This window comes from Neopelma chrysocephalum, unplaced genomic scaffold (assembly GCF_003984885.1).
Source record: "Neopelma chrysocephalum unplaced genomic scaffold, ASM398488v2 Primary Assembly neopelma1_100, whole genome shotgun sequence".
Lineage (NCBI taxonomy): Eukaryota > Metazoa > Chordata > Aves > Passeriformes > Pipridae > Neopelma > Neopelma chrysocephalum.
This window is the reverse complement of record NW_020897763.1, coordinates 1,459,505-1,484,861: the sequence shown is the minus strand read 5'-3', so window position 1 is coordinate 1,484,861 and position 25,357 is coordinate 1,459,505.

Genomic DNA, 25,357 nt, shown 5'->3' with positions numbered 1-25,357 from the left:
GCGCTCAGGGGGTTCCCCTTCTACCAAACTGTGCCACCACCTCTCCCATCTCACCCCCAGGGGCCATTCCTGCTTCCTTCTTGTTCCACATGCCAGGAGAACCAGCAACTCCCTCTGGATGATGCCAGTGGGCAGGTTAACCTGTGGTCATGCCAGGGGAACATCCCTGCCTGGTGTTCTGTGCTTTGAGGTCAAGTTTTTAAATGCTGTAACAGCTCCCTTGGCACCCTCCTTGCTTGGCACAGTGTGAGGAGGCAGCCAGGGATGTTTGGAACCATTCCCTCTTTCTGGGCTCCAGGAAAGCCCTTGGTCTGTGCATGGGGAGACAAACACACACACACACACACTTGCTGCAGCATCTGAATTTATCTTGTGTTGACAGTGGGGCCTGGCCAACACACACAGGTCCTGGGTTGGCATCTGGAGTGGGTCCTCTGCCAGAATCCATTTGTCCCTTACCCACCTTGCCCATCCAAAGGGATGGGGCTCAGCCCAGCCTGCCCAGGCCACTGCAGGGGCAGAGAGCTCATGTCAGTCTCAACCCAAAGAAATCCCTCACACGATCCGACCCACAAGGAACCAGCATTTTCCTCCCAGCCCCTTTTCCTTCCCCCCTGGGCACAGAACTGGGTGCAGACAGGCTTTTCCTGCAGGACCAGGGAGCTGTGGGGCACAGAACCCCAAGGCCTGAGCAGGACCCCCCTTCCCCTTCCCCCTCCTCTCCAACCATCACCTCCACGGGCAGGAACAGCCCATTGTTATTTCTTAGAAACATCTTTTCCACCGAGCATCAGCAAAATCTCTCCATTTTAATCCCATCCCTCACGAAATTCTTTTGAATATTTAAGAGCCAAAGCAGCTCTCAGATCCTATCTGGCCTTATATCCTCCTTCATTTCCTTTTACAGTGCTCAGATAGCACAGTGACCCACACAGGCCTATAGAAGTCTATAAAATAAAGATGGACAGATACCTGTGACACCCACAGAAGCTTCTGTTTTACCAGCCAGCCACAATTCCCCCAAGGCAGCTGCAGCAGGATTGCTTTATTGCACCACAATTGCTTTATTACACCACCCAACACCTTTGTTATCAGGCAGAACAGCAGCACAGTGGGTTTAACCCTTGGGAGAACAACTCCTCCTGGTTTCTGGATGCACTCAGGAGTAACCAGGTCAAGTTTCCATTTGACACTGAAGGAGCTGAGCCCACCTCTGGGGGAGATCAGCTCCAATCCAGACCCACCAGGTTTCCCACCATCGTAAAACGACAAGTTTTTTGCCACTAGATGGAGTTTAAGAAGCCTGAACATGAGCCAGAGTGTGCCCAGGTGGCCAAGAAGGCCAATGGATCCTGGCCTGGATCAGGAACATTGTGGCCAACAGGTCCAAGGAAGTGATTCTTCCCCTGGACTCAGCGCTGGTGAGGCCACCCCTGGAGTGCTGTGTCCAGTTCTGGGCCCCTCAGTTCAGGAAGGATATTGAGGTCCTGGAGCAGGTCCAGAGAAGAGCAACAAGGCTGGGGAAGGGACTGGAACACAAGTCCTATGAGGAGAGGCTGAGGGAGCTGGGGCTGTTCAGCCTGGAGAAGAGGAGGCTCAGGGGAGACCTCCTCACTCTCTGCAACTCCCTGACAGGAGGGGGGAGCCAGGTGGGGGTTGGTCTCTTTTCCCAGGCAACTCTCAGCAAGACAAGAGGGCTCAGGGTCTTCAGCTGTGCCAGGGGAGGTTTAGGTTGGATATTAGAAAGAATTTCTTTGCAGAGAGGGTGATCAGCCATTGGAATGGGCTGCCCAGGGAATTGGTGGATTCTCCATCCCTGGAGGTTTTTAAGAAGAGACTGGATGTGGCATCAGTGCCATGGGCTGGGAACCACAGTGGGGTTGGATCAAGGGTTGGACTTGATGATCTCGGAGGTCCCTTCCAACCCAGCTGGTTCTATGATTCTATGAAGTTGCCTCACCCTTTCCCAGCCCATATTTCAATGGGAGATGTTGGTGTTTGGGGTCAGGATGGTGGGACACGAGGTGGGAAAGGTGGTGGTGACCTAGAAAATCAAGATTAGGCAGCTGCTCGAACACAGCAGAAAATCAACCAAATAAAATATAACCCCCAGCTGAGCGCCCAGCCCTTCTCCAAGGGCCAGGGGTGGAATTCTTGGAATGGGCAGAGGGACACAAACAAGGGAGAGCAGATTTGCCACTGCCAGGGCACGTGTGGCTGGTGCAGGGAGCAGGGACAGGTCCCCCAGCTTGCCCTCAGAGCTGACCCTGCCCCTCTCTGCCCTGCTGGGCCACCCCAAGCCAGCAGCTGCCTCAGGATTTCTATAAAATAATAAATATCAACCACATGGGGAAGGATATCGATCTGCAGATTTCACTGACATTTACAAATAAATGATGTATTGCAGTTTTCATTTTGCTGGCTGGGCTGACCCTAATGGCCTTTACATAATTTACTTTTGATTAAAGAAGTGCTTTGACGCAGAGAACCAAAAAAAAGGCAATCAATACAATTATGAGATCAGCTTTAAAACAATGTGTTATGGCAGGGAAAAAAAAAGTCAAATCCTTTGAAGATGCTCGTATTAAAGTGTGATGTCTGAAGACATTTCAGAGATCAACAGATTCTCTGCTTGCTGAGACTTGGGAATTAGCTGAGGTCACATTAGAAGTTGCAGAGTGATTTAATTGAAGGCCAGACTCCTACAGCAGGGTCAGAAACGGTCCTTTCAGCTGGGTCTGGGGCAGCATTTTATATTCATAGACAGACAGAACTCGCTTGCATAAGGATGCAAAGGAGGAGCAGCTCCAGGTTCCCTTCCATACATTTAAATATTTACAGAATACCTGCTGCAGGGAGTGGAAAAAATAACTTAGTTTGGGAAAACAGAGGCTTGCATTAGCTAATGTAGTGCCATATGTTCATTAAAACCCCACAATGTGCAAGATAATGGTGACAGTAGGTTAAAGTGATATTCTGGCGAACAATATCCAAAAATATTATTTTTTGGCAACCGAACTGTGCACATCATCCATAATTAATGAGTGTTCTTGCAATTAGTCTGCCCTTGCATAAAGGGAATAACCACAACCTGTTTGCATTTGTGAAGAACGGAAAAAAAACCAACCACCAACTATTTTTTTTTTCAGTCCTCCCTCTGCTCAGCGATGTCACACGGCTCCAACTCATCTTGCCTTCGAAGAAAACTGGGGAATAAAGTGTGGGGGTTTTTTTTGGAAGTACAACTCCCTGAGATGGCGCCAGACTGATCATCGATATTCCAGAATAACGGTGTGTGTGCTGTCTGCCCTATTTTCCTCTCTCATGTTCTCTCAAAGCCAATAACACTGAAAGGGAAATAAAAAAAAAAAAAAAGAGAGAATAAAAAGATGTGACTGCAGGCGACACCGTGGCTGTGCCACACTTATTCGGAGAGGCAGGAGGCTGCAGGCACTTCACTTTGCTCTTTTTGCATTGTTTAGCAAATTCAAGGCCTGGGAGAGATAAAAAGCATCCGAGCCTGGGTGCCTGGATGGGAAGTAAAGATGCAGCAGAGCTCAAGTTGAGAGAGAAGTTGCTTTTGCCATCAGTGGGCACAAGATGGAGTCTGGGAAAGGGAAGCGAGAGCGGAGCGGGCGGATCCTCATCCCCTCCCTGCCCTGCTCGGGGGTCCCAGTCCTGCTCCTGCCACTCCATCCTCACCCCCTCCTCTCCTGCTTCCCGGGCAGGGATGTCACTCGGCGTCAGGAGAGAGCGGATCAGGCTCAGTGTTGTTCATAATGAATGACTTTGCGTTCCCTGAGTAACGCGGCTCATTCATCCCGGGATTCCTGTTATCCCAGGAATCAGCGTTCTGATGCTGAGCGCAGGTAGCGCTGTTTGCGTTCCCGTTTCCTTCCCCAGAAACCGCGATTGCAAAAACAACCCCAGACAAAACCGAAAGTCCCAGCGCTACACCCGCGAAATCAAATAAATACAAATGCAGCGACTGATCTGAAGGAAAACAATCAGCTGTGAGGCAGTTTATTCAATCTGCCTGATGTAAGAAGGTTGCAAACATCCCACTGTTTACTCTGACTTTTTTTTTCCTTTTGGCAGCAATAAAAACAAATAAAGCAGAACCACTTGCTATTCAATTTGAGGTCTGAACACACCAAAAGAACTGAAGCCAGCAGTGGAGAGGCAAAAAGACGTTTGGCCCAAACCCTTTTTGCAGGAACTCCTGCAAAATTTACTCTTTGTCAACCACATGTAGGAGGATTTTTTTTCTCCCTGTGGTGCCCTAAGATTCGCTCAAAGCCGCCGCATTTTTTTTCCCGATTAACCATTTGAATAATTTCTTTAAATCTTCCAGGCATCAGCTCCTGTCACACCTTCCCCCGCTAGATTAAAAAAATACTTTGTACCTCGCGCTTTCTCCCTGTGAACATATTTAAACAGCACGATCAGGTTGCTCTCTAATCTTCCCTTTGATAAGCTAATCAGATTGATCTCCAGCAGCCTGTCACCGCCAGGCACGTTTTTCAAGCCGTGGAATATTCCTCACACCTCCCGACAAAGGCAGCGCCGGTCCCCGGGGACGCGGCGTCCTCAGCATCCCCCGTGTTCCAGCGGCATCCTCCGTGTTCCAGAGGCAGGGGGAGACCCTCGAGGCACTTCAGGAATGTGTTCGTGTCGTGCCACGGCCCAGACTAATGAGTGGCTCGGCCTAATCACCTGGTTTTGAGAGCAGACAGATGACACTGAACCCTCAGAAATCACATCTGTCCTTTGAAGCGGTGCAAAGCCATCAGAGGCTGCACCAAGCCACAGAATTCCTGCTTGAGATTCCAGAACTGAGCGTAGATAGTACTAAAAAAATGGATTAATGAAAGAATTTATTGCCCCTAGGGAATGTTTTGTCCTCCCAGGTCAGGCTGGCACTGCCCTTCCCTGAGCAGACACCAAAGGCAGCTCTGCTGTGGGGGACAGTCTATAAGTTGAGAAAGACTTTACATGCAGAAAGCCCTGGATTTGAGAGGGTTCAAGTCCAAACCCCCCTCGAGAAAGGTGTTGCTATCAAGAGACAGGCAATGATACTTAATACAATAGTTACTTAATAATCTCTTTTAAGGTCTTTCTGTAAAGGAACACTTTGAAAAACTTGGTCAATATAAAAAGAATTCCAAGAAATGACCTCTTTTCACATCCATTTATCAGTGGATCTTAGCCAGAAAAACACATAAACTCTGGGACAACTTTGTGCCTCTCAGTTGTCCCACTGGAATGAATTTTAGGGTCTATTTAATAAACACTCAGCTCAGTGCTCAGACATCCCAGGGACACAGTGACATTTGTCCTGTAGGGTCAGGCTATGCTGGCCCAGCCCATACCTCAGAATTCCAGAGTCACTGAGGTTGGAAAAGACCTCCAAGATCATCAAGTCCACCCTGTGCCCCATCTCCACCTTGTCCCCCAGCCCAGATATTCAGGAGCCATCAGTGTGACTTACCTGAACCCTGCTGGCTCCAAGCTCTGCAGAACAACTGCAGTATCTCATGGTAGTTTTTGGAAAGAGTAATTCTTGAATATTTTTTTTTCGTTGCTGCATAAAATAGGAGGAAGTGATAAAGCTGCCCCTGACTTCAATAGAAAGTTGTCATCCCTGCTGCCAGAGAGTCTCACCCTCAAAAATTTGCAATATGACAAAAAAAAGGGCAAGATTAAGTAGAAAGGAAGTGGTTTGACACCTGAGGGCTCTTTAGGACTCCAAGACCATCAAGTCCAACTGATGAGCAAACACCACCTTGTCCCCCAGCCCAGAGCACTGAGGGCCATGGTCAGACCTTCCTTGGACACCTCCAGGGGTGGGGACTCCAAACCTCCCTGGGCAGCCCCTTCCAAGGCCTGACCACCCTTTCCATGGAGAAATTCCTCCTGATGTCCAACCTGACCCTCCCCTGGCACAGCCTGAGGCCATTCCCTCTCCTCCTGTCCCTTGTTCCCTGGGAGCAGAACCTGAACTCCACCTTCCTCCAACCTCCTTTCAAGGAGTTATAAAGAGTCAGAAGGTCTCCCCTAAGACCTGGAATGAGCACACAGATTTTCCAGGCTGCATTTGTGGTTCTAAACACCTCCCTGGCATCGTTAAACCACGAATTTGCTCAGAAATCCTCGCTCTGTATCCCAGAGGAGACGAAACACAGTCCCTTGCAAGGGAGAGAACAACAATAAAAGGAGAATGAACACTCCCTGAGTGCTTCCCAAGACAAAAAAATTTGATATGCAGCCTGTGTACCCACGCAATTATGGAGCTTCTTGCTCTGAGCTGTAACAGATGGAATTTTTTCCCCCTGTCTCTCTTTGGTGATAAGGTGAACGTTTCCTCAAGGGAAGAGTAGACAGAGTTGCTGAGTTGGCAAAGCTCGTGCCAAGCAGCTGGTTGCTGATAAAATTATGGATCAGGATAGGCATGGCCTGGGAGGGAGGATTAGGGCCTTTCTGTCACCAGTCTTTCCAAGGAAGAAGTGAAGCAGGTCATGGATATATTCATTAAAGCACATGAGATGGGAAAACAAGGGAGTTGGGCCACAAAGGTACTAGAAAATTGTGCAGATTTGCTGTTTATTTATTAAAGGGGCACATTTCCTTTGGACCTTTTTGTGCTGCAGCTTATAAATTCAAGCTGAGCACTTGATTCCTGGGATGGTCTCACCAGAGAGGGGAAAGGAAAACTTACAGCCTTCCCCAGGAAACAGGGAGAGGGGAAAAACTGCTGAGGGCACAGCTTTGCTCCTAAACAATTTTGTTCTAGGAGGTCTCAAAGCTCTGGTTGAATATTAAAATCAATCTGTAGTCACACAACCTCTACTTAAAATAAACAGGTGATTTTAACCTCATTTACAAGGATGAAAACAGAAAAGAGGTTGGATGGGGTTTGGGGCAAGCTGGGCTAGTGGAAAGTGTCCAGGGGGGTGGAATAAGATGAGCTTTAGGGTCCTTTCCAACCCAAACTATTCCATAATTCTAGGGGATAAGTTTAGGTATTTGCATCTTTCTTGCACACACACGTTTTGCAGCCTCTGCCCTGAGCTCACTGTTCTCACAATTCCACGTGCAGCACATGCATTTGCACCTGGAAATCAGGTTCTGGACAAGCATTTACAGGATTAGATGTTCAGATAAAAGGTAAATATTGGAACATCCACCCCCCACGAAAGCAGAGCACTTCAAACCCATTTACAAGTGTTCACCCATGTAATTTTATATATTTACACAGGGAAGAGGAGAAAAATCCAGAGAAACTTGTGCAAGCTTCAAATTAAAACCAGTTAGTTCTGGTTTCCAGTTCTTTCCCAGTTCCAGTGGTTAAACCACACTCCAAGAGCAGAGTGGTTACTCCAGGTAGCTCATTTCTGCAGGGACAGAGGGCACCGTGTCCGTCGGAAAAACGCTCTCTGCCTGCCTTCCCTGAGGAATTGTTGGCAGTCTGGAATGTCAGGGGCTCTGCCCTCCATTCTTTTCCCAATCATAACACAACAAAGCCATTTGGATTTCTGAAATGTCACTGTGTCTGCCCAGAGACCTGGTGCAGACAAGGTAATTATCCCTTCCTGTCACCCTTTTTTTTTTATTCTGACTTGTTTAAAATGAAGTGTTTTTACTGAAGTCTGTCGACCAGTGTCCTAGGAAATGTTCCTGGCTTCCAGCTCCTGGATGTGTCCCAGCCCTGCAGTCCCTGCCCAGAGCTCCCACAAAACAAAAAAAAGCAGATCAGGGGTTTTAATACCTGGACAGGTAAATCCCTACAGGAAAAATGTCTCCAGAGCTCCCACAAAAAAACCCCAGACCAGGGGTTTTAATACCTGGACAGGAAAATCCCTACAGGAAAAATATCTCCAGAGCTGATTCTCATAAGCTACTTGATGCCCAGATCGTGTGGTTGGGAGACACAAGGAACAGCAAGGGGGGAAGATGCCAAGTTCTCATGGATTTCAGTGGGATAAGGGAAATAAACTACCTGAAAAGCAGCTCCCCCACAATGATAACTCAGGTTAATGCTGACCACGGTGATTCCCACTTATTTTGTTGCTGCAGGGCACTCCTTGGATCTCTGGCAACCACCACTCAGACACACAACCTGCTTCCTCCTGAGCAAGAGTTGGGATCCATGGGATACAACCCTGGGATTGGGGTGATCCCAACAGCAGCAGGGCTTGGGATCCCAGAGGAACGAGAGCAGCAATGCAGGAACAACTGAAAGCCAGGTTTAGACTTTGGCCACAAGGAAAATAAAGGAATCATTACCAAAAGCAGGCAGTAAATGATCCTGGATGAGCTGCATTCCAGCTCTTAGGTAGCCATCAACACTCACAAACTAAGTTAATTACTAAATTAAGGTTGCCTCTTGCTTTTCTGCCTTGGTAATAAATTCACCTGAAGCAGAGGGGTGGTGGTCACTGAAATCCTCCTCAGACCTGGTCCCTGCTGAGATTTGAGAGGAACCACGAGTACGTGGCTGCTTTTCTGCTGGAAAACCCCCACATTTTAAAGGGAAGAGATCTTATCTCTCATTTTATAGAGATCAGTTCTGCAACGTCCTGATATATTTATGGTTTTAATACATAACCACAAATGCCCCCTAAACAAGGGATATTGCACCTTTAGATTACTATTATTGCTTTATTGCTCATTGGAACCATAAATTAACACCTTCCCCCAGCAATGCTCCCAGAGTACAGAATTGGATTACAATGTACACACACAAGAGCCTATTAAGGCATTGCTATTCCATAAAAGTCTTTATAGTTTTTAAGTGTACACCTATAAGTGTTTCAATTAAAGAACTACATGCTTGCCTAGTAATTGCCCTCCCATTTGTGATAGGGCTTCGCAGCAAGAAAAAAGAAGGAAGCAAGACTAAAAGGTGGAAAATTGGAATATAAAACACCGAATATGAAACTGCCATAAAAAGAAAACCACGGGTTTAAATTATGCTTATTAGAGTCATTTGCATGGTTTAACTCTTGCACTCTGCTGGGAGGGATCTGTTGTTTGCTCCTCAGAGAGGAAAACACTTCTCTCCCTGTCACGAGTCCTCGAAGCCTGGCAGGGAATCAGTCACTGGGAGAAAATGGCTTCGCTTTTTTTGCTTTCTTGGGGAACAGCTGCCGCCATAAATCACTCTGGAATGACCGTAGAGGTCCTTCAAGGCTGGATGACACGACAGAAATATGAAGTCCAGGCTTGGGTTTCCCGGAGAAGACCGAGGAGGTGACAAGCGCCGTGTCCCCTCCCTGTCGGAAGGATGACACCTTGTGGTAGGACGGCTCAGAGGACCAAGGAACTAATTAAAAACCTCTAAATTAAGCTGCACCCCACATATTCCAAGGAGGACACGGCTTCTTGCAGGCATTGCAGGTGGGAAGGAGAACTTCAGTCGGCTGAGCTTTGAATCTCTCATGACATCAAAGTGCAGAGCAGGAATTTCTCATTTGTGGTTTGGTGATTGCCCAGCAGGGAGACCCCCCTTCAATCCAGAGCCTGGGGTGGGCTCTTCTGCTCCCCCTCACAGCATTTCTGTGGGGTTTGTCTGAAAACCGAGCCTCAGAAATGGTTTAAACTGCCCCTTGGGTTTTATTTCAGCCACGGTTTTCGTGGTTTTCCAACCACGCGCCGTAATCCAGCGTCTCTGAGGGGGCACAAAGATGAAGTTGTGCTTGGAGGGGAATTAATAAGGAAATTCATCTGCAGAGTCACTCAAAAACGCCCTCAGCTCCTCAGCAAACCTCATTTTACTGCCAAACTCAAAAGAAACCCTTCTTTGTATGACACAAGACCGGGGTGGCACTGGACATCAGAACCAAACTGTGACTCCTTCCATCCTCTGAAGGTTTCCTGGTATAAGTGGGAGCCTTTGCAGGATTTCTGTGTGTAATTCTTCAAGAATTAAAGAGTGGGATGGAAGGCAGAAATGAGTCCCACTCGATAAGCAGCAGACATTAATTAATGCTACATTACAATGGAATTCAGCTGGAATAATGTATGGAGGCCACATGAACAGTAAAGGGGAATTCATCATGGTTAATGTTATTACACTGAGTGTCAAAGGAAGCAGTGATGATTTGCCACTTACTGTATAATGTAATGTAATCTAAATGCAATTTTGGTTGGATAGCCTGGAACATCCATATGACACAGAACTGGCAGGAAAACCAGGATTCACTCCTTGGGTGCTCTTTAGTCCTTGCAAGTCCAGCTTGTGAGTGATGCACCTGTTTGCCAAGGAGTGACCAAGACAGATTTTAAAGACAAATATACTGTATTTGTGCCCCCTTTTCAAGGCTGACTTTAACATTTGGACATGATTTAACAGGCTAAGGTCCTGGCATTATTTTGGGATGACCCCAAAAAAGCAAATTAACTTTTGATTAATTTCTCTCCTCTCTATCAGACATTACTGGAAATCTTCTTGATCTGCAGATACTTAAATTTTTTCCTGTGGAGGTCTAGGTGCCCATTTAGTAAAATTTAAATGTACTTACAGACCTCTGGTTGGGTTTAGTTACCACTGATGGGATCCTGGGAAGCATTTTAAGGGCCACGAGAGCCAAAGAAGGATGGTTCCTCCAAAGGAACCTATAAATCTCATTTATCCTCTAGAATAAGAGCTTTTCCTTTACAAAATAACAACTGTGCCAGATTTTTCTTGATATTTCTTCAAGAGAAAAATGTTTCTTTCACAGTTTAATATTTGTTTTGGTGGTTTAAAGCATTCCAGGGCAAAACCCATCCACCAGTGTTATGTCTGCAAGGCAGAGCCATCAGCAAGTCCACTATGGAGAAAAATCCATCTTCATGAGTTGTGGTTTATAATTTATTATTAAATATATTATTATAAAATAATTTGTTATAAATTATAAAATAGAATTTATTATAAAATCCATTATATTATCAGGGGTTATGTGCATGATTTATATTGTTCTTCCCCACAACCATTTGTGTTTTGGGTTTCAGCAAAGGCTCTTTGGGAATAGGAATCTCTTCAACAGGTTTTTGTGAAATCTTCCTGATTTTTCCCTGCTATGTGACCCCACAACTTTCAGCACGAGAAACACAACTCTGCAGAAGTCACCTGGTGTAATATTATTCCAAAGCAGTGGAAAGACATCATTACACATTCCCTTTACACTTAAAAATAAATATCTACAGGGATTTATTTTCTTTAAAATACCTATAAATCAGCATTCATTGCAGCGCTATAAATCCTAATTCTTTAAAAGAAATAGTGCCTAACACTTGCAGCTTATTTCATTTGGGTCCCACACAGCTGTTCTGCTGCTGTTTTGTCGTTGAAATAAAAAAAAAAAGGTTTCCATTGACTTTAGCTTTACGTTTCAGAAAAGAAACACACTTATGTATCTTTTAAAAGATTCTAAACAGTTATTATTTATTTATACAGCCCCGGAAGCATGGGAGGCATTTCACAGGCACGCACAGAGAGCTGCAGCCTGAACCACAAACAAACAAACCCAGCAGAGAAGAGGAGAAATGAAATTTCTGTGCTTGGTCTGTGACACGACTGCCCAACCTCTGCCCCTTCACACTCAGCTTCAGCTGATTGCAACTGCTCTGCCTCTTCCCTGGAATCTTTTATCCCAAATCAGGGGCACAGTGGGTGGGAAATATTCCACAGGGTGGCTCCTGCAGGAAGAGCATTTGGTTATATTCAATATATAATTCAATATATATGTGCTCAGTGAATAATCGTAGAGTCACAGACTGGTTTGGGTGGGAAGAGACCTTAAAGATCATCTCATCCCACCCCCTGTCATGGGCAGGGACACCTTCCATTAGCCCAGGTTGCTCCAATTTGGTCTTGGACACTTCCAGAGATGGGGCAGCCACAGCTTCTACCAAAAAGATCGTCTACCAAAAAGATCTTTTGATCTCTGTCATCTTCTCACAACCCCCTCCCACCATTCTTTCCCAATTAAAGACTGACTAAACTGATCCCTACTGATTGGATAAATAGGAAGTAATGAGCTCATTACATACTTTTTTTTTTTTTACAGAGAGCTTGAATTTAATGACAGGAGTGAGAAAGAAAAATCAGGGAGAAGCTGGATTTCTGATTTTGGGGAGGAATTTTCTGTCTCTTTCAAATCCCAAAACTCAGAAGCATCTGAGTGTTTATTTGGGGCCTCACTTTGGACATTGCAGTGTGCCCACACACAGCCTGCCTGGGCACATCCCCACAGCCTGAAATACAGAACAGACTGGCATAAATCACCAGTAGTTATGGGCAGGGGCACCTTCCACTATCCCAGGTTGCTCCAAGTCCAGTCCAACCTCACTCCCTTTAGTGTTTCAGACCTTTTAGCAGCCCCTGTGCTTGAGACAATCTCCTGCCTCTGCCATAATGCAAATGGAGAATCATTATTTCTCACTCCCTTCCCCATTTAACTGCTCCAGGTCTCCTCCCCACCCCATCATCATCAGCCAACAAATGCAAAGGGGAACTCTGGAGAAAATGAGGTGTTTTTTTTTTTCCCTTTTCCTTTGAAGGAACTAACAAGACCCAGGGTGACATTTATGGATAATTAAAAGCAACATTGACGAGCCCAATAGTTCCAATTTCTCTTTTCAATTGAAGAACCCTTTTTAAACCAGGTCATCTTTGCTCACCAGCTTTACAGCTGTGACAAGTAATTTTTACAGAAACGCTGCTAGAGGTTGTAAACTTTAATGACCTTTTACTTTCTGGGCCCTTGTTTCTCCATACCTGTAATTAAGCAGTGCCATATATGCATTTAAAGGATAAAAAGGAGTCATATTCCTGTAAAAAAATCCTCTCTGTGCTCACCACATCAGCCCTGCAACCACAGCCTCAGCTGTGGCCAACAATACAAGAGGAGTCATTACTGTAACTAAATTAGACCGTTTGTTTTCTTTCCCTCAAATCGAATTGTGGAGGAGCTGCTTTATTGCAAAACAGACATTAAAATTCCAGCTAGACCTCCGAGAGAAAGTAATTTCTATTTTATCAGCACTGTAAAGCTGTCTTTATGTTCTGAAGCAGGAAATATTGCAGGGATATTTATAGCTCCAGCACCAAAGCCAGTTTGAATAGAAATGTTACTGCGGTCGGCGGAGCTGTCACATTGCTCAGTGGAGCAGGGAATTTTAGTGAATTTGTGAATTACTGTTTGAGTCTTGACAAGTCTTTCAACGAGGCCTGTGTGTGTCTGGAGCTGCTTTGTGCTTTCAGGATAATGATTAAAGACTTGGATCCCTTTAAGAGGAGGTTTCAGTGGCATCTCGGAGATAATCCGTTCCCATCACTGAGACCCTCTAACCAAGACCAAGGTTTCCCTGGTTTTCCAGGGAGCTCCTTTTTGCTCCTCCTTGTCCATCTACTCCTTTGACAAGTTGGATTCCCAAACACAGTGCCCTGCATTTGTCCTGCAGCACCAGGAATGCACATTCTGCATTGCTGCCCAATATTTCCAAAGGATTAACAATCTTTCCCTTCCATCACCTTCGTGGTGCAGGAGGAATTCTGCTCTATTAATCTTTGTCCTCTACAGTGGGTTTAATACTGCCGTTATCCAGCTGAATAAGCTGATGGATGGAGAGAACAGGATGGTTTGTCTTTGCAAACTTTCTAACTTCAGGAGAATATCTTGGATTTTTCACGTGCCTGTGACCACCCTGGCCTTTGTAATTAAACAGGGTTACTAATAGGCTACATGGGGAGAAAATCTCAAATAAGTGCTTTCTCTCCCTGATTAAAGCCATCCATTATCACTCACGTGCTAATGGATTGTTTCAGTGATCCACAGCAGAGGGATTGCAAACACACTGCACAATCCAGCCTGACAAATGTTCCTATCACGCTGTAAACAAAATAATCTATATTGTGCTGGTCAAACACACCCAGTAACAGTTGAGAAGGTCAAACTGAGTTGTGTCAGGAGTGGATTGACCACGTGTTGTGGTGGCTTTTACCAGAAACCAAGTGGGAGGTTTGAGGAGCTGCTGCTCCTGCTTTTCCTGCCTTTAAAACAGATCCAGTTTCACATCCCCAAACCTCCCAGATGATGCCCTCCAAGCCACCTCCTTTGCAACCTCCTGGATGTCCTCCTGCCACCCCCACTGCACTGCCCAGAAGGTCACTCTTGGGGTGCAGAGAGAACAAACCCTCTCCAAATTTGGCAGGTCATTCACAGCAGCACATCCTCTCCCACCCCTGCTTGATTCTGCTGCCTGGGCAAGCCTGAACTACAGCACAGGGAGCACTGAATTGTATAAAACCACACAAAACAATAGAAATCAGGAGCTCAGGTTCTTGTTCTGCAACTTGTCAGAGCCTTAACAAGCTCGTAAAAAGATCCTGACACTTCCACTTCAGCTTTTTTACAGTGATTGTTTTATTGAGCTGATTTTGATCCCAGTTGTTTTTTTTCGCAGAGCTGGATTGTGAAAACCAATAAGTGGAGAAGGCTGGTGGAAAAGATCCTGTGTGTCCCTAGCACAGTGTGTCCCTAATATGATTCCTTCAGCCCTTAAAATCTTAATCCATGTCGGCTCAGGAGACAGGCAGATCTTACCTCACCAAAACTAAATAATTGGTTTAATTAGAGTCTTTGTAATGCCCCTGGTCACAGGTCTGTGCCAGGAGACAAGCAGGTGTCCATCTACCTGGTTCAGAACCACCTTCTGAAGGTGGTTTGAGGGTGGATTGAAGACTTCTCTGGTCTTGGATGAGAAGAGAAGCTTCAGGGTGACCTAATGGTGCCCTTCAAGTCCCTGAAGGGGTGACAAGAAAGATGGAGAGAGACCATTGACAGGACAAGGGGGAATGGCTTCAAACTGACAGGGAGTAGTTTAGATGGGATATTGGGAAGAAATTCCTCCCTGGGAGGGTGGGGAGGCTCTGGCACAGGTTGCCCAGAGAAACTGTGGCTGCCCCATCCCTGGAAGTGTCCAAGGCCAGGTTGGACAGGGCTTGGAGCAACCTGGGCTAGTGGAAGGTGTCCCTGCCCATGGCAGGGGGTGGAATGAGATGATCTTTAAGATCCCTTTGAACCCAAACCATCCTGTGATTCTGAGATAAGCCTGTGAACATTATGGACTTTCTGCCAGGGAAAATGAAAGGCAGCAGCTCTCTCCCTAAGTCAGAGAGTTGATCCATAATTGGAATTCATAGTGGTGCATCCATAAAGAAAGCTGGTGTTTTGGCAATTACTGATGCCTGCTGTCGTGCTGCAGGGCTGGGGTTTTGATGAAGCATGTGGTGTTAGGGGCTAATATTTCTCATTTCCATCGCTCACTAATTCTATCTTTTATGGAAATCCAGCTCCAGTTTTATGCACAATGATTCTATTATTTCTTTTTATCCCCCTCAAGAAACGGGAGGGGTGTGAGTGAGTGATGGAGGGAGAGGTTTGGCTCCCTTGGGGAAGGGAGGGAGGGAAGGAGGCTCCACATGACTTTCTGGAGGGATCTCTGTGGAACAGAGGGAGTCCCCCAGCACCCTTAGAGGGTGACAAAAGAGAGATTGCAACAGCAGAGAAGAGGAAAAACCCTTCAAGGATGTAGAGAAGTGTGTTTTGAGTCTTAGTAAGTAAAACAGATCCCTGCCTCCACACAGGGCAAGAGCTACTGCAGTAAATGTTATTTCTGATGGGTTTCCACTTTACTCTGAGCTTGATTCGTTGCCTGATTTGATTTTTGTTTCAACTTGCCATTTCCCTCCCCTTCACCTTTTATTTTTCTGCTTCTTTTTCATCATCACTCTTTTCCTTTCACAAATCTCTGCATTTCCTCCTCCCCCTCTTCCCTGTCAGCTTTGTTTCAGCCCTAAAATTCACCTGTTCCTTCCAAATCCCACTAAATCTTTACTCCCATCAAGATCACCTGCAAACCATCCTCCCTGGCCCCTTCCCTGAGGTGCTTGGGGTTTTTTTCTGTGCCCTGCTCCTCTTTCTGTGTACCTATTTATGCCACATTTAATTGCTTATTAACATCACAAACCTGATCAAGTTCTCACTGAAGTCACTGAAGACTCCCCTGACTATTAATAGGTGCTGAACAAGAAACAAGCTTTGTACCTGGAGGTGATAAGAGCCATTTAGAGCTGAGGGTGCTCCAGAAATAACAGGATCAGGCCTGATTCTCTGCATAACTAATGCAATCATCCTGGAAAATAAATGCAGAAGCCTTGTCTTCTCTTGTATGGGCCTTCAATGGTCTTATGTCTCAAGGATGCTGATAATCATCAGTTGTTGGAAAGGAATTAGCTGCCTTTTCATTCTCTCCCTCCCTCTATCTCCACTTCATGAATTTTCTCTTGTGTTTAGTAGACCCATTTATAAAATATAGATTCCTATTGATTCCCAAGGAGAATGAACAATAATATACTCCAGTGTCCATCTCTGTTCTCCCTCCCATGGCAGAGAAAGAAGATTTATATGGCTTTGCTGGGTGTGCTGCTGACCTGCAATTGAGTCAACAATCAAGTCACACTAAATTAAACAAAGATATATTTCTTTTCCTGGCCTACAAGGAATGCTCTGCCAGTCTGTCTCTGGGGGAAGGCACAAGTCTCCTCCCTTAGGTCAGGAAAAGCCAAATTCATTTGGACCAGAACTAGATTTGTACATGAAGAACACCTGAGCAGCTGGATTGAACATCTCATTTACCAGTAGCAGCTTTGTGCTGCTTCAGAGGATTGGAGATAGGACATTATATAGCTAAATACATATAGGAATGTGTATACATATATATATATATATAAAAAATAGAATCCCAGAATGGTTTGAGTTGGAAGGGACCTTAAAGATCATCCAGTTCCAACTCCAAAATAAAATATACACTTGTATGTATATAAACACAGATCTGGAAGTGTCCAAGGCCAGGTTGGATGGAGCTTGGAGCAACCTGGGATACTGGGATGTGTCCCTGCCCAGAGGGTTGGAATGAGGTGGGCTTGAGGTCCCTTCCAACCCAAACCATCCTGAGATTCCATGTGAATATCCATGAGTGTGTCCCCCCTTCCCAGGTATCCTTCATAACTAGGTGAACAATTCCTCTCTCCCAATGCCCAGGGAGCTCTTGGCCTCCAGCTGCTTCAACAAGGCACAAAAAAAGCCTCGAAAAATGAAAGATGCCCCGAAGCATCTCCGGATCAATGGCTGTAATTATCCCGGGAATAATAATTTTCCAGCCATTCTTCAGACCCTGCCTATTTACATGAAAGGCCATTTCCAGGCTGAACAGGCTTGGGGATGTACAGCTGATTGTGTGGGGGAGATTCAATGATGAGATTCAATCTGGAGGAAACCCATGGGCAGATCGTTGGGAAGACAACGGAAAATATAAGTTCCTTTAATCTTAATGTCATAGAATCATAGAATCATAGAATCATAGAATCAGCTGGGTTGGAAGGGATCTCCAAGATCATCAAGTCCAACCCTTGATCCAACCCCGCTGTGGTTCCCAGCCCATGGCACTGATGCCACATCCAGTCTCTTCTTAAAAACCTCCAGGGACGGAGAATCCACCACTTCCCTGGGCAGCCCATTCCAATGGCTGATCACCCTCTCTGCAAAGAAATTCTTCCTAATATCCAACCTAAACCTCCCCTGGCACAGCTGAAGACCCTGAGCCCTCTTGTCTTGCTGAGAGTTGCCTGGGAAAAGAGACCAACCCCCACCTGGCTCCCCCCTCCTGTCAGGGAGTTGTAGAGAGTGAAAATGAAAATATGTAAGTTCCTTTCATCTTAATGTCCTTTATCTGCTGCTCGTTACTGCTCAATCCAGGGCCTGGGCAGCCCGTGGCAGTGACAGACTCTCTGCTTTACAACTCCACAACTTCTTCTCCCCGTTTCCAGTGGTGACATTTACAAACTGCCAAGTCCCCGGGACGGATGTACCAGGAAGCAGCTCCTCATCTTTTTTGCATTAATTCAAGGTTCAGGCTCTCTCTGCGCTGCCAAGGGAAGGGATAACAAAAGGGACAGGCGAGGTTCATAAGCTCATAAATATGTGACAAGCAGTCTTGTCTCATTGCTCCTTTTAGCACACCATGGGACTGGAATTGATAGTGTAATAGAGTTCCCCCCAAACAGGCTGCAAAACCATCAGGAGCTTTTTTTTTTCAGGTTTTTATCAGACCTAATTTTTATGCTGACAAAAAAAAAAGAATTATCAGTGAAAGGCAAAGTGTGAGCTGTTTGCTACAGCAGTCATTTTAAACATCTGGAATGGGCTCTAATGTATGCAGATGTTTTGTAATGGAGACAGGTTACAAGGAAAATAAAATATATTGTGTGTTGGCGCTGCTTGTTAATATAAATTGACATCTGCTGAGTCTGGAGGCAGCAGCTCTATGTTCTCCTGCCATCCAGGCTGGAATAATACTCCATCTGCTATGTTAATGCAGCTGAACATCACTTGTCCCTTAAGTCATCCTTGATAGGAATAGACCTGGAAACACTATTTGAGATAATATGGAGGTTATATATTGGCCTTATCTAAATATCTTTTTTTCCACTGCAAGAAAAACTACAGCAAAATATCAGCTTAGGCTGCCTAAACCAACCTGGAAAATATCTCACCCCCACACAGCTTTCATATTCAGACACTGAACATAATTATGAATTTATTTCCAGAGGAGCTATTTAGTAGCAAACAGTTGGAAGCTGCAGTCACAAGTCCGAGGATAAAATTCTGCTCAAACTTATTGCACTCACTGGTCTGTAATGGGTGTGATGGACCCAAATAAGCATTTTGGACACATGGAGTAATTTTCCATTAATTTCAGACATTTGGAACAAAAATCTGTGGTGTTTGGCTGAAAATGGGACCAGCCACAGGTGATAAGGAAATAAAATAAAAATCAGATTGGTCTGATTTCACCAAAATGAAGTGAGATACGTTTAAAAGGAGAATTAAAGCAGCTGAATTTTTCATATTTGAGGCAGGGCCTTGCTGACCACCAACCCAGCTCCAAGGTCAGGAAGCCCCAGTGCAGAACTGCTCCAGTGTTTGGAGGGTTGCTATGGAAGGAGCTTCCAGCACGTGATCCTCCTTCAAACCTTGGCTTCCCATCAGTGTTTCCCTCAAGAAACACTCACTCAACTTATAAAAATTTATTCAAATATTTCCAAAGGCCTGCTTGGAATTTTAAAGGAAAATCCACATCAGGTCATTTGAAAATCTGACCACAAATAACATTTTTTGGGAGGTGTTCCATGAACAGGAAAACCAGAGTTTCCTGATCTCCCAGGATTCCCTTTTTCTTTTTTCTTTTCCTTTTTTTTTTTCGTTGGAAACGTCTCCAAAGCCCCACAAACCACGTCCACAATCTGAAATATCACCGTGGGTTTTTTCCTCCTCGTTGGCTTTTAAAAATTTGTTTTCTGATTGAATCCACGGGGATCCTGAAGGCAAGAAAATGTGCTCTGCATGATGAAATCCTTAAATAAGAGAGTGGGGAGAACAGGACCAGCTCCTGCACCACTCACACATGGGAAGAACTGGGTCACATGTCAAACATTTCAAAACACAAGAGGGGGGGAAAAGAAAAAATAAGCTCAAGGCAACTCCTGGAATAAACCTTTGGGGACTCAAGGAAAAACTGCCACCAAATGAAAGCATTACAAGAAAACAGATAAAGAGTAAGAGAGGAACATCAAAAAATCAAATGACATGTTTAAAAGGGCAAAACATCAATACTACCCTGAGAATTGATAAAATGTGTCATTTTAAAGGATGCTGTAAAGCAAAGAAATCATGAAATGCATCATGACTATGAAAGGGAACGAGAGAAAAAAAAAACCCAGCACCTGTATCTACCTTTAATAGATGGTTTCAGTATCCAGGAAATTAGATTTGATTTTCCAGGCTGTGTGTATACATACATATATATATGTAAATACATAAAGGCAGATGCTTGCCTGTTCCAGAAAGGTTTGAAGTCATTAGAGAATGACAGAATGAATATGAATATTGGCAGGGTTGCTTCAATTCCCTTGATAAAAGTTCCAGGAGCCTCTGTTGGTGCTTGAAACCCCCCTTAACTCCAGTTCCTCCCCAACTGTGACTCTGGGGTGTTTCTGCACCCTCTGTTTGATTTTTCTGAGCCACAGGAGTGCAGGAGGGGGACACTCCACTGTGTCAAATTAAATATGAAAAACAATTAACTAAAGCACTCTGATCATTATATCCAATCCTGGCTGTTTACCTACAGGATCCCTGCATGAAGAGGCTCTGACCACATTATCCAGAGTAACTGGTTCAAGAAATGAGCCATGAGATGTTTCAAACATGTGCAAATATACTCTTTTTTTTCGTGCTGGAGGGATTAATTCTTTCATTTCTTCACACTCTTACAAGTCAAACTATATCCTTCATGGGAACAAATGAGGGCAGCTTAGAAATTAAGAATTGGCCTGTGCTGTTCATTGGAGCTGTGTGTTCATCATCTTAATTTATATCATCAGGACCTGCAGCTACTTCATTAATCAGGTGCAACAGGTGTTAAGCAGTAGAAATACATTATGAAACCATTTTTTAATGTGAATATTCCCCGCTCCAGATGGGAGGAGATGCTGGGAGAAGCAGTGTTTGGCTCAACAAGCTGGTCCCTCACACTCCAGGGATGTCCAGGGGTGTCGACAGCCTGGAAAAGGGGTGGCACAAAAGGATTGTTTTCAAAAGGGAGCTGAAGCTTTGCACACACCCCACAAAATTGGGGCAGAAATAGAACAAAACAGGGCTTTTCCTGGTCATATTTCAGTGTTTTGGATCAAGATATGAGAAAGTTGTGGACACCCCATCCCTGGAAGTGTTCAAGGCCAGGTTGGACAGGGCTTGGAGCAACCTGGGAGAAGTGGGAGGTGTCCCTGCCCATGGAATGAGATGAGCTTTAAGGTCCCTTCCCTGCCCATGGAATGAGATGAGCTTTAAGGTCCCTTCCACCCCAAACCATTTGATCATCTTAAGACACAAGCCAGAGCTATTCAGACATTTTGAAACTGTAAAGATAAATCTGGTTGGAGTTTGTCTGCACGGATGAGGGAAGATGAAAGTGGAGTGATGTCTAATTTATCTATTTTGTGTGTGTGTGTGTTTAATCACGTAGTTTGCATGATAATCAGCCTGCACTCTCTTCATTTGCAATCCCTGCACAGAAACAACACTCACCAAACTGGCTCATCCCTCCAGGCCAGTCCTTGGATTAGGAGTGCAGGATGTGTGGCAAACACAGAGGTTCAGGTGGATTGCAAACAAATCATCCAGGAGTGTTGAGTCTTGGTGAAAAATCAGCTGGTTCTGCTGATAATGCACAAGAGCAGCAAACAGGGAGGGAAAGGGTGAGATCAGATGAAGGACTCGGAATTCACATCCAAGGCATGGAAAATGGGGACCTGAAAGGACTGGAATCTGCTTCCTCCTGGGGGAAAAACCCGAATAACAGTCAGCAGCACTGCTGTGGGTTCCTGAGCCAAACACTGCTCCCATTCCCAGGAGCAGCACGTCCTGCCTTTCCAAGGAAGTGTCCCCAGCTGTGAGTTGTGAGTCCCCTTCCCAGCCCTGCTGAGCACTGAACAAGTCCCTGCTCCCTTCCCAGGCTCTGTCCATCCTTCCTGGAAATTATTCAGGGCACTGACAGCTTTTTTTCCGAAGTTTGACAAAAGATTTTCAGTGGTGCCTCAGTGCTCCTGTAAATACAAGGCTGGGTTTCTTTCCTCAGCTCCCTCAGACCACCTTTCCCAAAGGATCAGAAACCACAAGGGAGCCCAGAGTTATTCCAAATACAATTACTGAGATCTCCTGTTGGGTATTTTTTGTTGGTTTTGTTCGTTTGCTTTGCTTCATTGTTTTGTTGGAGGTGTTTCATTTTGTTTGTTTGTTTTTACTTTTATTTCCAGTACTAAATAACTAAATATTTACTGAAATTTATTCCAACTCTTCACCAAAGTCACTGAGCTGAAGACAAAGCCCAGCAGTCTATGAAACCCATTATGGCACTATTTTTTGCCAGCACCAAATACAAAGAGTGATGATGTTTTTTTTCCCCCCTGAATTTTCAGCTCTTAAGATTATTTTCAGGCTTGCACCTGAAAGTTATCTCTGTGATACAAAAACTTATCAGTAATTACATGATTTATTATTTATTGAGGTGTGTTTTAAGCACTAAGACTTTAAAAGAATTGATCCAAGTCTTCAGAGAAGAATTTCGGAGAATCCCAGAATGTTTTGGGTTGGAAGGGACCTTAAAACTCATCTCATTCCACCCCCTGCCATGGGCAGGGACACCTTCCACTAGCCCAGGTTGCTCCAAGCCCCGTCCAACCTGGCCTTGGACACTTCCAAGGGTGGGGAATGTTCATCCCAGTCTTCCCAAATTCCTCAGAACAGAACAAATGTGCAATCAGGGGATGAGCTGCAATAACAAGAGACACTTTTCTCACTTCATAATCATTCAATGAGCTGCCTCTTCTCTCTTTTTTTTGAGTTCCATTTGTTTCCAAAGAAAGCAGATGAAAATGCAGATATAATTTTGGAATAATTGCATGCAATCCATTGGTCACAGAAGAATGAATCACACCAGTTTCCCTTTGAAACTTCCTAACTGGGTTCCCAGCTGCTGGTGCTGGGAGCTGACAGGGCTTTATATCCCCTAAAAAAAAGCATCTGCCTCCTGGTTGTCCATCACATGAATAAATGAGCAAACTAATCAATATATCAGTCACAAATTCATGCTTTTACTACAGCAAAATATCAATTAAAAGAAAAAAAATCTACTGTTTTATCTGTGTCTCCATCTTCATTGAATCATGATCAGGTGCTGTTTATAAAAGGACTTTTGCTACAAAGACCCTGTTGTTCTGCTGGGTTTTTTTTAGCCTTGCTGGGATTCCTACCAGTAAACATTTGAAAAATGAAAAGCAGGGGGAAAAGTCTCCCCAACAACCTGCAGCCTCCCTTTGTGCTGCTGTGCTGTGCTGCTCTGTCAGGATGCTCTCGGCATCCTGGAAGGCTTTGAAAGCAGAAAAAGAAGCAACTCTTCACCCTCTGATTGAAAATTATGGAAAGCAGGGCTTTGTTGTGGCACACTCTGCCTGCCTGGATCTCAGAGGCAGCCACGGAGCGTTCCCTTCCACGTTTCATAATGGATGAGATGTAAAACTAATTTTAAAACAAACTATTTAGCATGAAAGCGTTTCGCTTTGTCTCCGTGTAAAGGGCTGCTTTTTCACATCTCTTGCCTGAGCTGCAAGTCCCAGCAAACAACTCATAAAGAATTCATTGGAGGGGATGTGTCACACCTGTACCAGAGGTCCAACCTTCAGCTGAAGTTCTCTGGCATTTATTCAACCCCAGGTCAGCAATCACTGCCCAACTGCTGCTTGTGATCTTGTGACTGAGCTGGTGTGGCTCTCAAACCCCCTTTGTCTCTGAATTATTAAAATATTGGCAGTTTTAAACTGGCTGATAAATGGGACGTGCTGTAAATCTCTCTGTGTGTGTGTCTGCACCTGCTTTTCAGGCCAAGCTCACCTGCCAGGGAAATGGCAGCATTGGATGTAAGATATTTAGGCAGAGATTAGTACTACATGAGCAAATCAGGCACCCAAGTTGAAAAATCAGACTTGCACAGGCCAGAGCAATTTAAATCCCCAATGAGAGCAGTGGAAGGTGTCCCTGCCCACGGCACAAGATGAGATTTAAGGCTCCTTCCAATCCAAACCATTCTGGGATTCTGATTCCCTGAAAAAAACCCCTAAGGAACAGTGAGGTTTCCACAGGTGATCCCTCCTACAACTCTCCTGAGAGGAGCTGGGCAGGAAGTGTTTTCCTGTGCATTTAGGAAATAACACACCAGTTTCCCCATTCTGCATCAGAGTGGCCTGAAACGTCCCAAAAATCCATCATGGAGGGAAAAATAAAATAATAAATAAACCCACAAAGTTTCTACCACCCAACAAACAGAGATTCTTTGAGCTGTGGAAGAACCTACGTGGAATTCCTGTTCCCATCAATACATAATTATTTATGTTTGGTTTATTTTTTTTTTAAATTCTAGAATAGATTTCGTTATAAGTGATTTCTTTCTTTTCTAAGGAAAGTTAGATTTTTTTTTTTACAAGTAGATATTCCCTGGAAAATATATACACCCTCAAATCCTGGCTCAGTTCACATGATTTTTTCCAGGACCAAACTTCCCTTCCACTTTATTTATAATGATTGCCTGTGTTGCATCCATCCTGTATCCAAAGATTTGGGAGCTCAGGAGCGAGGGAGGTCAGGGATGAGCTGCACAGGCACCTTGGTCTTGGCTCAAGCCAGGAGCAGCCTCACATTAAACTGATTTTTTTCCAGTCCCCAACCACTGCAGCCCCTCTGTTCAGGTGTGTCTGACTGATAGCCCGGATTACACGGTTAAGAATTAATTTCAGAAGCACAATTGCAGCACATAAACCGGGCTGCTTGTTTGCAGATGCCATCATTTAGAGAATGTTCAAGGGAATTGTAAAACAGGATTCACTTTATGATGCGGATGAAGTCGGCGCTGAATTCCAAACGAGCTGGATCCCACGTGCTAAATTGTGTCAGCAACACCTCAGTGAACAGAAAGATGAGCTTTTCTCTGTCTGTGAGACACCTCTCCTCGAGTGATCCATAGAGTGGCATCCTTATCAAGCCAGACAGAACAGAGTAGATTTGCTGACAAGTCTGTCAGCGGTGCAGGGTTTGAGATACGTTTCCAGCTGGGTGCAGCCAGCAGGCAGAACGAGGATGTGGGTTCTCAGATCAGCACTGCTCAGAGCTGCAGGTTAGATAATGTATAAAAACCATCTCAAACATTATTTCCCATTCCCTGCAGAGCTCAGGGTTGAGGGGGACTCTCAGACATGAGAGCTCCAAGTTTGGAGTTCCAAGTTTGGCCTTGGAAAAAATCATGTGAACTGAGTCAAGATTTGAGGGTTTTCTAGGGAATATCTACTTGTAAAAAATCTAACTTTTCTTAGAAAAGGAAGAAATCACTTATAACGAAATCTATTCTAGAATTTAAAAAAAAAAAATAAAACAAACATAAATAATTATGTATTGCTGAGAACAGGAATTCAAAGTACATTCTTCCACAGCTTGAAGAATCTCTGTTTCACAGCCTAATCTCCTCCTCACATCACTGCAGTGAGGGTGGAACACCTCCCACCCCCCACATTCAACCTCCTTGGGTTGGGAGTGACCTGCAGCTCCCACAACACGAACTGGGAGGCAAAATTGGGAGTTCTGACCCTAAAAGTTTGAAACCCAAGCGATCTGCAGGTAGTGGGTGCAAGAATGAAGCAATGAAACCC